This window comes from Loxodonta africana, chromosome 7 (genome assembly GCF_030014295.1).
Source record: "Loxodonta africana isolate mLoxAfr1 chromosome 7, mLoxAfr1.hap2, whole genome shotgun sequence".
Lineage (NCBI taxonomy): Eukaryota > Metazoa > Chordata > Mammalia > Proboscidea > Elephantidae > Loxodonta > Loxodonta africana.
Genome location: NC_087348.1, coordinates 106,045,604 through 106,060,804, shown reverse-complemented (window position 1 = coordinate 106,060,804; position 15,201 = coordinate 106,045,604). Strand labels below are relative to the sequence as shown.

The 15,201-nt window shown below is 38.6% G+C and overlaps 1 long non-coding RNA gene across 1 annotated transcript in view; it reads left to right on the top strand.

Moving 5' to 3' along the window:
• Positions 1-12,117, top strand: part of LOC135231745 (uncharacterized) — a 33,184-nt gene extending 21,067 nt beyond the window's left edge. Inside the window, exons 2-3 of the long non-coding RNA XR_010322503.1 lie at positions 6,082-6,147; positions 11,703-12,117. This is a non-coding gene — a long non-coding RNA (uncharacterized LOC135231745). The remainder of the gene's footprint in view (positions 1-6,081; positions 6,148-11,702) is intronic.
• The last annotated feature ends 3,084 nt before the right edge of the window (positions 12,118-15,201 follow it).

The following is a 15,201-nucleotide window of genomic DNA, read 5'->3' as shown; positions in this document are numbered from 1 at the left end:
TATTATTGATACCCACAGATAGTAACAAGTAGTTTAGCCTGAACAAGTTGTAAATAGGTTTTTGGATGAGTTGATCTTGAGTTCATTCTTGAAAGATGAGAAGAAATAAAGTAGGCGAGAAAAAGGCAGATGATTCATCCCAGGCAGAGGAAAGAGCATGTGTGGTTTGGGTGGTCATGGTGTTCACTACAAGCTGTTCTATTTGGCCCCAGCAAAGTAAAAAGCAGAATGGAGTCAGAGGGAAAGTCGAGGAGGGAGCAAAACAAGGAGCCCTGGTGGTGCAGTTGTTAAGAGCTTGGCTGCTAACCTAAAGGTCACCAGTTCAAATCCACCAGCCACTCTTTGGAAACCCTATGGGGCAGTTCTACTCTGTCTTATAGAGTCACTATGAGTTGGAATTGACTCAGCAGCAATGGGTTTGACTCTTTTGCTAACTTTCGATCCCAGATCTACAGAATCTGTAGATCCTGATTCCTTATATCTGGGGTCAAAATGCAAAGTCTTAGCAGGTGGCTGAATGGAAAATAACCATTTGGAAGCCCTGCCCTTCTTCTATTCTCACATTTCACTCTCTAACCACAGCCTGGATAGGTTCTCACTTTTAAAGACTCATGTATTGGTCACACCTGGATATTCCAGGCTAATCTCCCCATCTCAAGGTCGTTAGCCTTAATCACATCTGCAAAGTCCGTTTTGCCACATAAGGTAACATTCACAGGTTCTGGAATTAAGATATGGTCATTTTGGGGGGACCATTTTTCTGCCTACTACAAATGATTACCTTTTATTGTGCTTTTTGTATATTATCCCCTTAACAATGCCATCATATGAATATTATTATCCTCATTTTGTGGAAAAGGAAACTGTGACTCAAAGAGATGAGCTTTCCAAAGGTGACCTAGCTGAGATTTGAACTGAAGTTTTCTAATTCCCAAGCCTGTGTTCTTATCCACCTCCTTCTGCTGTCTCCCCTATCAAGGATTCAGTAAACCAATTTCCTGATTTAGCAAAGAATTTCCATGGCAACAATTGGGTTGCTGTGGTGTGGGTAGAGGGGGATATTTATTCTCAGAGATGTATGGAATGAGCTAGACTTGATGCTGAAAATAAAAATTGCTCAGTATGACATTTTCTGTTATTAGTGACCACCTGCAGTAACCACAAAAAAAAAGCACCATGAGTGTTTCAAGACTGTAGCTAGGTTGACTGCACCAAGCTTTGTCCACCACAATCACATACAAGATAGAAAAATGTAAAAATAAATCAGTAAAAATTAAACAAATCTAACATAAGTGTGTTGGAACTCAGAGTTGTCTTTCAAAGCAATAAAAATGGGGAAAATAGAGTGAATTCCATTTTAATCTCAGCTAGACTTATTGTCCTTTTGGGGAGAGAAGGGAAGCTTACAAGGACTATGCCTCATAAAGCCTCTTTCTGAAAAATAATCCAAACACCATTTAAGAAAATAGGTTAACTCAGTTTCCATGGAAATGGTTCCCAATGCTAAAATTCTACTGCTGATAGCAAAAAGTGGCAGTGACAGAGAGAAAGAAAAGAGTGTAGCTACAGCTAGTGCTATAGAGACTTCTTGCTTCATTATCACATCCTCTTCTAATTGTTTCTTTACATTTCAGATGCCACCCTCTATTATATTATGAGCAATTTGAGGACAGGGACTAACTTGTTCAATTTGTATGCACATCATTTAGCACAGTGTCTGACAGGAAGTAAGTGCTTAGTAAATGTTGGAATTGAATATTACATTTTCCTGGTAGAGCAGTTCCCCAAAAAAATCTTCAGGTTGGCAGCCTTAAAATCACCTGAAGAGACCTGAAGCTATAAGGTCCCCATATCTATCATAAATATTCTCAACTATAGCATCTGTGTGAGGCCCAGGCACTTACATTTTTATAAAGCCATGCACGGGATTCTGATATGCATCCAGCTTCAGTGATTAAGAACTCAGGCTGCTAACTAGAAGGTTGGCAGTTTGAGTCTACCAGCTGCTCCTTGGAAATCCTATGTGGAAATTCTACTCTGTCCTACAGGGTCACTATGAGTTGGAATTGACTCAACAGCAATGGGTTTGGTTTTGGTTTTACTATTTTACAAGGAGCCTGGTGACACAACAGTTAAGCACTTGTCTGCTAACCAAAAAATTGGCAGTTTGAACCTACCCAGAGGCTCAGCAAGAAAAAGACCTGGAGATCTGTTCCTGTAAAGATTACAGCTTAGAAAACTCTATGGGTAGTTTTACTCTGTCACATGGGGTCACTATGAGTGGTACCTGACAACAACAACCCTTATATACCACCACCTGTCTATCAGTTCATTGTACTGTGGTGGCTTGCATGTTGCTATAACGCTGAAAGCTATGTCACTGGTAATTCAAATACAAGCATGGCTACCCAAAGTGGGCAGGTTTCAGTGAAGCTTCCAGACTAAGACAGGCTAGGAAGAAAGACCTGGTGATCTAATTCCTAAAAATAGCCAGTGAAAACCTTATGGATCACAACAGAACATTGTCCAACTCTCTTGGTTTAGACATGTCATCAGGAGGGATCAATCGCTGGAAGAAGACATCATGTTCAATGAAGTAGAGAGCCAGCAAGTTGTGTGAGAGACCCTCGATGAGATGGATCAGCACAGTAACCACAGTAATGGACTCAAACATGCTGGTGATTGTGAGGATGATGTAGGACTGGGCAACATTTCCTTCTGTTGTACATAGCATCACCATGAGCCAGAGTCAACTCAATGATAGCTAGCAAACAACAATAATACAGAAATTTATGGGCCACATGTTAGATTCCAATTTGCTAAAAGCCAAGCTTGAGTTAACATTCCCTATGAAAAAGCATAGGTGAACTTCTTTTGCTCATTTTGAGTTTCCTGTGTGCCCAAAGTTGGGTCAGAAGTTGTTGAAGATATCAGAATGATGAGCTTTATTCCCAAGAAATTTAAAATTATATAGGAGAGCCAGGGTACAGTTAGGATTCAATTCTATCTGAGATGGTCTGGAGGACTGGTAAGGAACTGAGGAGTCTTCTGATAATCATTCAACTTAAAAGGAGAGATTTGAGGGACATGAATTTAGTTCAAGGACAATGGACAATTGTAATGACAATAAAGGAGGATCAGTACAGGTTACTACTGAAGATAGTGACCTCTGCCCAAACACCAGCCAGCCCTTTGCACCTTGGGCAGTGGTGATCTTGGTGTGAACACTTAGGCATGAAGAGCAGTGTGGGCACTTTTGGCAAGGTTTAGCTGTTGTGCTTTTACCAGGAGTAAGAACATGGTTCTGAGTTTTGGTAGTGAAGTTACAGGACTGTGACTACAAAGTCAGAGCAGAAAATGGGGGGAAGAGGAAAAAATACTTGGTGGCCAAGAAGGCTAATTTGTGGAACTCATAAGAGACACATGTACCAAGAATTCTCAGGTATCTGGATCCAAAGAAATAGTTGTGTTGTTGTCATTATAATCCTATTGTTAGTCATAGGATAATGTAGTGTCATCAAAGAAAAATTGCTTATAATGAAACAATGAGCATAAAGAAAAAAAATTAATTAGAATACTGTGTGGCATGATGTAACCTCTAAATTCAGCATAAGTTTATGCCTCAAAGATATGAATAAAAGTAGAAATAAAGTGGTGTGGAATGGATGGGGGAAAAAAAGTAAAAGGAGAAACAAAGGGCAAAGAAAGTACCAGAATTACTTTATTAACAACTGGCCAAGCATCCAAAACCTTAGTGCCTAGTCCGGAATCTGTCTTTTTAGTGAATACTCCACTGGCAAAAAGTGAACCACCCAATGTTCTGAGCTCTGAACATGAGGGCAAAAGGGGCAGAAATATTTCTTCCCAAACAACCTAAATCCCATTTCATTCACCATCTTCTATGTGCCATGTGTTGTTAAATATTGGGGATACCAATAAAAATAAGACAGTCCCTACTTTATTTTATACTATAGCATGTATCACTGACATTAAATTATGAATTCCTTTTTAAAAATTGTCCATAGTGTGTCTCCCACACACTAGTAGGCTCCATGAGGAAAGGACTTGTCGTTCTTGTTTACCACTGTATTCTCAATACCCTTTGTAGGCGCTCACTATTTGCTGAATAAATGAATGAGTGAGTGAGTGAATAATATTGGGCATCAAGTGATTAAGCAGAGAATTCTGAGTTTCTTTTGAACTGGTACTTCTCAGGAGATATTTTATCAAGCATTTAATATAGAAGGAGTAAGAAAACCCTGGTGGCATAGTGGTTAAGTGCTAAGGCTCCTAACCAAAGGGTTGGCAGTTCAAATCCGCCAGGCACTCCTTGGAAACTCTATAGGACAGTTCTACTCTGTCCTATGGGGTCTCTATGAGTCGGAATCGACTCGATGGCACTAGATTTTCTCTTAATGTTATTGGGTACATAAGGTATTTAACTTCAGCCCCCACTCCAAACTGATGCTTCTCACCAAAATAGAACATAAAATCTCCAAACTTGAAACAGCATATTAGTCGTGTAATCTAAACTAAGCTGTGGTAAAAATAAATCCTTCAACTTCAGTCACTTAACACAGTAAGTAAAATGCTATTTCTCCTTCATATTACAGCCCTTTGAGTAAATCTTCTAAATGCAGTCATTTGGAGATTTGAGTTTTTTCCATGTTATGGCTCCTTCATCATCTTGAAGCCCTTCTTTTTAAGGCCATAAAATGGGGATAGAGAAAGAATGAAAGATTGTGCATGACATGTCACTTCAATGCTATTCCATTTCATGGTCTCACCTAGTTGTAAGGAGGTGGGGCATACAGTCTTTTAGTGTGCCAAGGAAGAAAATAAAATGGTTTTGTGAGCACATGACTTTGTCTCAAGTTACAGTTAAAAACCAAAGGAGCTCTGGTATTTCCAGTCATGACAAATTAAAAAAACAAAAACCCGTTCCCTACAAATCAATTCTGACTCAGCAACCCTATAGAACAGAGTAGAACTTCCCCATGGGGGTTTCCAAGGAGCAGCTGGTGGATTCAAACTGCCCACTTCTGGGTTAGGAACCAAGCTCTTAACAGTGCACCACCAGGGCTCCAAGGTGTAGTAAGTACAGATGGAAAGCAAAATATTCTGTAGAAATCCTTTAATAAAGATTCAATAATCAGATATTAATTCTTTTGATGAATACATATGAAATTATTATTGTATAGTACTGTTTCCATTCTCTTATAGCTTACACTCTGGAAGGAAAGACAAATAAGGCATTGCAAGGAAGGAGGATGAGTGCTTTGATACAGAAAGCACAGCAATTTATAGAAAAATTATAATATGTAAAAAAAATAATAATAACAACTAACATTTTGAGCATTTAGCGTGTACCAGGCACCTTACAGACATTATCATATTTAATTTTTTCAACCCTAGAAGATAGACACTATTACTGTCATTTTACAGATATGTAAAGTAAGGCTTAGAGAAAATAAGCACCTTGCTCCAGGTTACACAGTAAGCAATGGCTGCAAGCAACTGAATAGGCAGTGATTAGCCTTAGTGGTGAAATTTTCTAAAAGAAGAACTAGATAGTTTGCCCCAGATTAGATCATGTTCAATGAAAATGATGTGAAACCCCAGAAGAGAACACACATGAGATAATCATAGAGGCTATTACATGACCACACAGAGATTCTCACTAGCTCCTTAGTGAGGAGGGACCAGAAGGGACAGAAAAACCCACTCTACATCCTATCCCCTTAGCTGGCTACACAAACCTCTAGGAGTAAATCTCACATATTTCCCATTCCAGGAAGAGACCCTTTTATATAGGAACCATTCCAGTGGGCTCTATTTTTTTAAACAACTCTTTTCATGGTCTGCTTATATCCCAATTTAAAAATCTCAGTTACTGCAATACACACACATATTGTTGTTTTTAGGGGGCATTGAGTCAATTCTGACTCATAACAACCCTATATACAACAGAACAAAACACTGTCCCGTCCCGCGCCATCTCACGATCATTGCTATACTTGAGCCCATTACTGTAGCTACTGTGCGAATCCATCTCATCGAGAGTCTTTCTCTTTTTCACAGACCCTCTACTTTACCAAGCATGATGTCCTTCTCCAGAGACTGGTCCATCCTGATAGCACGCCCAAGGTGCGTAAGGCAAAGGCTCACCATCCTCCCTTCTAAGGAGCATTCTGGCTGTACTTCTTCCAAGACAGATTTGTTTTTTCTTTTGGCAGTCCATGGTATATTCAATATTCTTCACCAACGCCCTAATTCAAATGCATCAATTTTTCTTCAGTCTTGCTTATTCATTGTCCAGCTTTCACATGCAAAAGAAGTGATTGAAAATACAACAGTTTGGGTAAGGTGCACCTTAGTCCTCAAAGTGACAACTGTGCTTTTTTAACATTGTAAAGATGTCTTTTATAGCAGATTTGCCCAATGCAATATGTCGTTTGATTTCTTGACTGCTGCTTCCACAGGCATTGCTTGGGATCCAAGTAAAGTCAAATCCTTGACAGCTTTACCATTTTCTGTGTTTATCATGATGTTGCTTATTGGTCCAGTTGTTAGGATTTTTGTTTTCTTTATGTTGAAGAGTAATCCATACTGAAGGCTATGATCTTTGATCTTCATCGATAACTGCTTCAAGTCCTCTTCACTTTCAGAAAGTAATGTTGTCATCTGCATATTGCAGGCTGTTAATGAATCTTCCTCCAGTCCTGATGCCCCATTCTTCTTCATATAGTCCAGATTCTCAGGTTGTTTGCTCAACATACAGATTGAATAAAAATGGGAAAAAGACACAACCTTGACACATGCCTTTCCTGATTTTAAACCATGCAGTATCCCCTTGTTTTGTTTGAACTACTGACTCTTGACCTATATACGGGTTCCTCAGAAACATAATTAAGTGTTCTGGAATTCCTATTCTTCCCAATGTTACTCGTAATTTGTTATGGTTCACACAGTCAAATCCCTTTGCGTAGTCAATAAAACACAAGTAAACGTCTTTCTGGTATTCTCTTCTTTCAGCTATGATCCATCTGACATCAGTTATGATGTCCCTCATTCCATATCCTGTTCTGAATCCGTCTTGAATTTCTGGCAGTTCCATGTCAATGTACTGCTGTGACAGCTTTTGAATTATCTTCGGCAAAAATTTACTTGCATGTGATATTAATAATATTGTTCAATAATTTCCCCAATTTTTTGGATCACTTTTCTTTGGAATGGGAACAAACATTGATCTCTTTCAGTTGGTTGGCCAGGTAGCTGTCTTCCAAATTTCTTGGCATAGACGCATGGGCACCTCTAGCACTGCATCTCTTTATCAAAACATCTCAATTAGTATTCTATCAGTTCCTGGAGCCTTGTTTTTCACCATTCCCTTCAGTGCAGCTTGGACTTCTTCCTTCAATACTGTCAGTTCTTGATCACATGCTACCTCCCGAAATGTCTGAACATTGAACAAATCTTTTTGATACAATAATTCTGTATATTCCTTTCATGTTCTTTTGATGCTTCCTGTATCTTTCAATATTTTGCTCATAGAATCCTTCAAAATTGCAACTCAAGGCTTTTTCTTCAGTTCATTCAGCTTGAGAAATGCCAAGCATGTTCTTCCCTTTTGGTTTTCTAACTTGAGGTCTTTGCACATTTCGTTATAATACTTTGCTTTGTCTTCTTGAGCCACCCTTTGTAATCTACTGTTCACCTCTTTACTTCTTCATTTTTCCATTCGCTTTAGCTGCTGTACATACAAGAGCAAGTTTCAGAGTCTCTTCTGACTTCCATTTTGGTCTTTCTTTCCTGTTTTCTTTTCTTTTTTTAATTACCTCTTGCTTTCTTCATGTATAATGGCCTTGATGTCATGCCACTACTAGTCTGGTCTTTGGTCATTGATGTTCACTGCATCAAATCTCATCTGTCAGTTTGTCAAACAGTGGTGGCTTGTGTGTTGCTGTGATGCTGGAAGCTATGCCACCATTATTTCAAATACCAGCAGGGTTACCAATTATGGACAGGCTTCAGCAGAGCTTCCAGGTTAAGACAGACTAGGAAGAAGGACCTGATGGTCCAGTTCTGAAAAAATTTGCCAGTGAAGACCTTATGAATAGCAGTGGAACTCTGTCTGATATAGTGATATAGTGTCGGAAGATGAGCCCATTAGGTTGGAAGACACTCAAAATAAGACTGGGGAATAGATTCCTTCTCAAAGTAGAGACAACCTTAATGACACGGATGAAGTAAAGCTTTCGGGACATTCATTTGCTGATGTGGTAGGAGTTAAAATGAGAAGAAACAGCTGAAAACATCCGTTAATAATCAGGACATGGAATATACAAAGTAGGAAAATTGGAAGTCATCAAAAATGAAATGTAGTGCATAAAGATTGATATCCTAGGCATTAGTGAGATGAAATGGACTGGTATTAGCCATTTTGAATCAGACTATCATATGATCTACTATGCCAGGAATGACAAATTGAAGAAGAATGGCATGCATTCATCTTCAAAATGGACATTTTAAGACATATCTTGAAGTACAGCGCTGTCAGCAATAGGACAATATCCATATGCCTACAAGGAAGACTAGTTAATACGACTATTACTTAAATTTACACACCAATCACTAATGGCAAAGATGAAGAACTTGAAGATTTTTACCAACTTCTGCAGTCTGAAATAGATCAAATACGCAATCAAGAGGCATTGATAATTACTGGCAATTTGCATGTGAAAGTTGGAAATAAAGAAGAATCAGTAGTTAGAAAATATGGCCTTGGTGAGAGAAACAACGTGGGAATCACATGATAAAATTTTGCAAGACCAACTGCTTACTCATTGCAAATACCTTTTTTCAACAACATAAACAGCAACTACACACATGGATCTCGAGGGACGGAATACACAGGAATCAAATTCGCTACAACTGTGGAAAAAGATTATGGTGAAGCTCAATATCATCAGTTAGAAGAATACCAGGGGCCAGTTAGGGAACAGACCATCAATTGCTCATATGCAAGTCCAAGTTGAAGCTGAAGAAAATTAAAACAAGTCCATGAGAGCCAAAGTACGACCTTGAGGATATCCTTAGCTGCACACATGCACAGATATATGCTACCGGTATTTGAAATACCAGCTGGGTCGCTCATGATGGACGGTTTTCAGCAGAACTTTCAGACTTAGACTAGGAAGAAGGACCTGATGGTCTACTTCTGAAAAAACTGGCCCTTGAAAACCTAATAAATAACTGTGGAACATTGTCTGATACACTGCTGGAAGATGAGCCTCTCATGTTGGAAAAAAGGCACTCAAAATATGACTGAGGAAGAGCTGCCTCCTCAAAGTATTATACATATTGTTGTTGTCTTTAGGGGACATTGAGTCAGTTCTGACCCATAGCAACCCTGTATACAGCAGAATGAAACTCTGTCCAGTCCTTCTCCATATTTGAGCCCATCCTTGCAGTCACTGAGTCAGTTCATCTTGTTGAGGGTCTTCCTCTTTTTTGCTGACCTTTTACTTTACCAAGCATGATGTCCTTCTCCAGGAACTGTTCCGTCCTGATAACATGTCCAAAATATGTGAGATAAAAATCTCGCCATCCTTGCTTCCAAGAAGCATACTGGCTGTGCTTCTTCCAAGACAGACTTATTAATTCTTCTGGCAGTTCCTGGTACATTAAATATTCTTCGCCAACACCATAATTCAAATGCTTCAATTCCTCTTCAGCATTCCTTATTCACTGTCCAGCTTTCACATGCATAGGAGGTGTTTGAAAATACAATAGCTTGGGTCAGGCACATCTTAGTCCTCAAAGTGACTTCTTTGTTTTTTAACACCTTAAAGAGGTCATTTACAGCAGATTTACAAATGTTGTATGTCCTTTGATTTCTTGACTGCTGCTTCCATGGTTGTTGATTGTGGATCCAAGTAAAATGAAATCCTTGACAACTTCAGTATTTTCTCTGTTTATCATGATGTTGCTTATTGGCCCAGTTGTGAGGATTTTCATTTTCTTTAGATTGAGGTATAATCTATACTAAAAGTTGTAGTCTTTGAGCTTCATCAGTAAATGCCTCAAGTCCTCTTCACTTCTAGCAAGCAAAGTTGTGTCACCTGCACTTCCCAGGTTGTCAATGAGCCTTCGTCCAATCCTGTTGCCACATCCTTCTTCATGTAGTCCAGATTCTTGGATTATTTGCCCAGCATACACGTAGTATCTGCTTATTCTGTTCGAAAGACTGCCTCTTAGTGTATATACAGGTTCTACATGAACGTAATTAAGTGTTCTGGAATTCCCGTTCTTCCCAATGTTGCCTATAATTTGTTATGAACCACACAGTTGAATGCCTTTGAATAGTCAATAAAATACAGATAAATATCTTTCTGGTATTCTCTGCTTTCGACCATGATCCATCTAACATCAGTTATGATGTCCCTCGTTCCACATCCTCTGCTGAATCCATCTTGAATTTCTGGCAGTTCCTTTTGGTGTACTGCTGCAAATGTTTTTGAATTATCGTCAGGAAAATTTTATTTATGTATATATAACCCAACCCAATGTATATAGGATCTCTGGTGTCGCAATCGTTAAGCACTCAGTTACTAACTGAACGATCAGCAGTTCAAAACCACCAGTTGCCCTGTGGAAGAAAGATGTGACAATCTGCTTTCATAATATATATATGTAAATATATGTGTGTGTATATGTGTACTGAAGGCTGTAGTCTTTGATCTTCATCAGTAAGTGCTTCAGGTCCTCTTTGCTTTCAGCAAGCAAAGTTGTGTCACCTTCACATCACAGGCTGTCAATGAGTCTTTGTCCGATCCTGATGCCACATCCTTCCTCATACAGTCCAGCTATATATATATATGTGTGTGTGTGTGTGTCTGTGTGTGCGTGTGGTGTGTGTGTATGTGAGTCTATATGTATTTCTGTATATGTATGTATATCTATATATGTATATAGATATATACATACACATATATATATCTCCTTGGTGGTACAGTGGTTAAGTGCTACTAACCAAAATTTGGCAGTTCAAATCCACCAGCTACTCCTTGAAAACCCTATGGGGTAGTTCTACTCTGTCCTATAGGGTCGCTTTGAGTCAGAATAAACTCGACTGCAGCAGGTTTGGTTTGATATATATAATGAAAACATATAATGAAACAAAGAAAACAGGGTGCTTTCTTTTAGGTCCTGACAATGTGGTTATATATTCACATAAACATATAGTATTAGTGAGTTCACACAGTCCCTATCCAAGTAAATGAGAAATTTTATGCTCAGTTTAGGTAATTTTTTCTTTTGGTGAGGGATGTAGGAATTACTAAACAATGCAATTGATATTTATGATATTCTTAATATGGAAACCATTATCTTCTCACAGTAAATAAGCAAAGCAAAAATGACTAGTGTTCTGTCTAGATTTAATATAACCTGCCCCCCCTCCCCTCCACTACCCCCTCTGCCTGAATTTAAATTCCTAGGCAATATACATTTCCCACTGAGTCAATAAATAAATAAATGCTCTGCAAATTAGAAAAGCCAACTAGGATAAGATAGTTGTCTTGGAAATTTTCCATTGCAATAATGTGGAAAGAACAGATTTTTTTATATATTTTTTTTTATATAATGAGGTGGGGTAACAGTTTCATTCTTGATCCAAAGTCACATTTTTCTCTCTCCAGGGTGGATTAAAAAAGTGTGTTGAACAAGGAGCTCACCCAGAGAAGCCTGCAAATTTTGCAGATGTAAGTGGCATGCAGCTGGCTTGTCCTGCCGTGATTTGCTTACCCATATATGGTGTTACATGAACTAAGTAAAGAGGAGCTGAAGCTGGGGAGTGGGCAAAGCAATTTTTAGCACAGTCTCACTGTCAGCAAGGAGAATTGCTTTTCAAAAATCTAGAGAATCCTTGATGAAAACGTTCTCCGACATGCTCAACATTGCCTAGGGATGAATTCTTCCAGAAACTGTGGGCCGGGAGAATATTTCCTCTTTATTTTGAAGTTTTATAGCATTTTGTGGACTACTTTATGTAATGTGAAGCTCTTACACTGCCCTCTGCTGTTTTCTGAGCTGAATAACCAGGAAGTTCACAAGTTTTTTTTTTTTTCACAAGTATGATACTGAGTTCATTTAATTCAAATTAAATATTTTTTTTAGCATGTGTTAAGCATCAGAGACACAAGAGTAGTTAAGAAAAAAAAAAAAAAAGTAAAATGGAGAAAGCATAGGTTTTGGAGTCCAGTAAAATGAGCCTTGAGCCCAACCCCATCTCATACCAGCTGCGTTACTGTGGAGAATTTATTTAAACCTTTAAGGTTCATTTTCCATATTTGCAAAGTGGGAATAACAATGCTTATTTGCATCATGTTATAAGGATAAATAATGCATAGAGTTCCAATAACAGAATAGACACCATGATATGGAACAATTTTAATAGAGATTTTTCATGCACTCAAGAAGCCGATAAGACAAGCGAGAAGTCTGGCAGTGTAGGATGAGAATGTAACAGAAGGAGAGACTGATTGGATGACTATTGTGATAACCCAGATAGTAAAGTAGACCTGAAAGGGAATATCAGCTATGAAAATGAATCTGCTTTAGAAAGTTTAAACTAGTAGCCAAGTGGAGCCCAATCAGGAAAGGGAGAGAGACTAGAAGAAGAGAGAACAGTGAGGAGGCAAGTGGAGTATCTGGGAATGGAAAATAAAGGCATAATTGTTGTTAGGTGCCGTTGAGTAAATTCCAGCTTATAGCAACCCTATGCACAACAGAACAAAACACTGCCAGGTCCTCTGCCGTCCTCACAATTGTTGCTATGCTCAAGCCCATCATTGCAGCCACTGTGTCAATCCATCTCCATAGAGGGTCTTCCTCTCTTTTGCTGACCCTCTGCTTTACCAAGCTTGATATCTTTTTCCAGGGACTGGTCCCTCCTGATAACATGTTCAAAGTATATAAGATGAAATCTTGCCATCTTCACTTCTAAAGAGCATTCTGGCTATACTTTTCTAAGACAAATCTATTTATTCTTCCGAACGATATGGTATATTCAATATTCTTTGACAACACGATAATTCAAAGACATCAATTCTTCTTCGGTCTTCCTTATTCATTGTCCATCTTTCACGTGTGTATGAGGTAATTGAAAACACCATGGCTTGGGTCAGGCACATCTTAGTCCTCAAGGTGACATCTTTACTTTTTAATACTTTAAAGAGGTCTTTTGCAGCAGATTTGCCTGATGCAATATGTTGTTTGATTTCTTGGCTGTACCTTTTTCAGATGTTGATTGTGAATCCAAGTAAAATGAAATCCTTGACAATTTCAATATTTTCTCCATTTACCATGATGTTGCTTATTGGTCTAGTTGTAAGGATTTTTGTTTTCTTTATGTCGAGATGTAATCCATATTGAAGACTCTAGGCTTTGATCTTCATCAGTAAATACTTTAAGACCTCTTCACTTAGGGCTCAACAATACCAATAGTAAGAGAAGTAAAGCCAAAACAGTATGGTGGTGGTTAAAACTAAATAATATGGCAATATATTAGATGCAGTATATGAAGGAAAGAAAATTTGAGTCTGGATGTGTTGGAGGGATGGTAGTGGCCGTATTTACCAAGCAAGTAGGAGTCAGGGTTAGTAAGGAACGGAAGCTGTATGAAGGTGGGGCCAGGGAGAGGGGAGAGAGAAAACTAATATTTACTTGGCATCTACTAAAGAAGATAATTTTTCTTTATTCCTCTTAAAAATCCTGCAATGTACACATTATTATCCCCTGATTTCAAGTGAGAAAATTAAGGCTCAGAAAAATAGAAGCGAATTGCTTAATGGCACTCATTAGAAAGAAAGCTGATATTCAAAGTGAGGTTTATCTAATTCCCAAGTTTATAATCTTTGAATTATGTCACTCATTGCAGCATCAGTGAAAGAGAAGTAGTAAATAAAGAGGTTCTAGTTTTATGGACAAAATCCTCAGCATGAGTGGTAGTCCCGTGGATGGTGCTGTTGTCCTTAGGTTTGGGGGGGATAAGAGGGTAACATTTCCCTGTCATTATTATACTGAGATGGTGTTTGAAAAGAGCCATAAATTCAACATTTGGTTTAAGCTTTCTTCAAACGCCCATTTGCTCTGTTGAGATTCATCACTCTCTTGCACTTGTACCCCATTTTCAATCCCCTGAGAGATGCTGATAGAAATACTGAATAGAATGACAATGGAGAAAACATGCTTGATAGCACTGCTTATCTTCTACCAGGTAAACAGAGCTGAACAGCATTGAAGGACATCATTTCCTTCTCTTTTTATGTAAAACTGGACTCTGGACAGTGGCCCCACACAGGCCTCACTAACATTCTAGAGGGTCTTCTAAGAAAGGGATTTCCAAGCTCAAAGAACAGAAAGAGACCTGAATGAAATGCAAAGGTGTGCAGGAGCTCCAAAGAAAAGTCCAACCACGAAAAGCCACAGACTCATACTAGCCTCCCACAGATCTGAAAGCCCCAGAAGCTTTCTAATTCTCTGTGATGGTTATTTTATTATCTACTTAGATAGGCTGTGGTGTCCAGTTGTTTGGTCAAACACTAGTCTAGACACTATTATGAAGTAGTTAAAAAAGCAAAAAAAACAAACCCAGTGTCGTCAAGTAGTTACATGTGATTAAATCAGCTGCCTTAAGTAGACAGGTTACCCTCCATAATGTGTAGCCTCATCCATCGATTGAAGGCCTTAAGAGCAAAAAAGGGAGTTTTCCCTAGGGAATATCCTGTTTTCAGGCTATAAATAGACATCTGGTCTTCCCATTGCCTGACTTACAGATTTTAGGTCACAAGACTGCAGGAATCTCTTCCAGTCACCTGACCTGTAGACTCTGGAACACAAGAGAGAATCTCCTGTTTGTTGTCTGATCTACAGATTTTAGATTTGCCAGCTGCCACACCTGCGTGAACCAATTCCTTATTTTATTTTATTTTTTTAATGGTTCTGTTTCTCTTTTGAACCCTTACTAAGACACTGTCCTATTTTCATTATTCTTTCATTCTAGCATTGCATTATTTTTTAGATCAGAACTGTGTTAGTTTGTATTTGCTGAGAATAAGACACCAAGTCAAGATTATATACACAAGTGATTTAATGGGGAAAGAGTGAGAGAATACACGGTGTAATCACTAAGGTTGT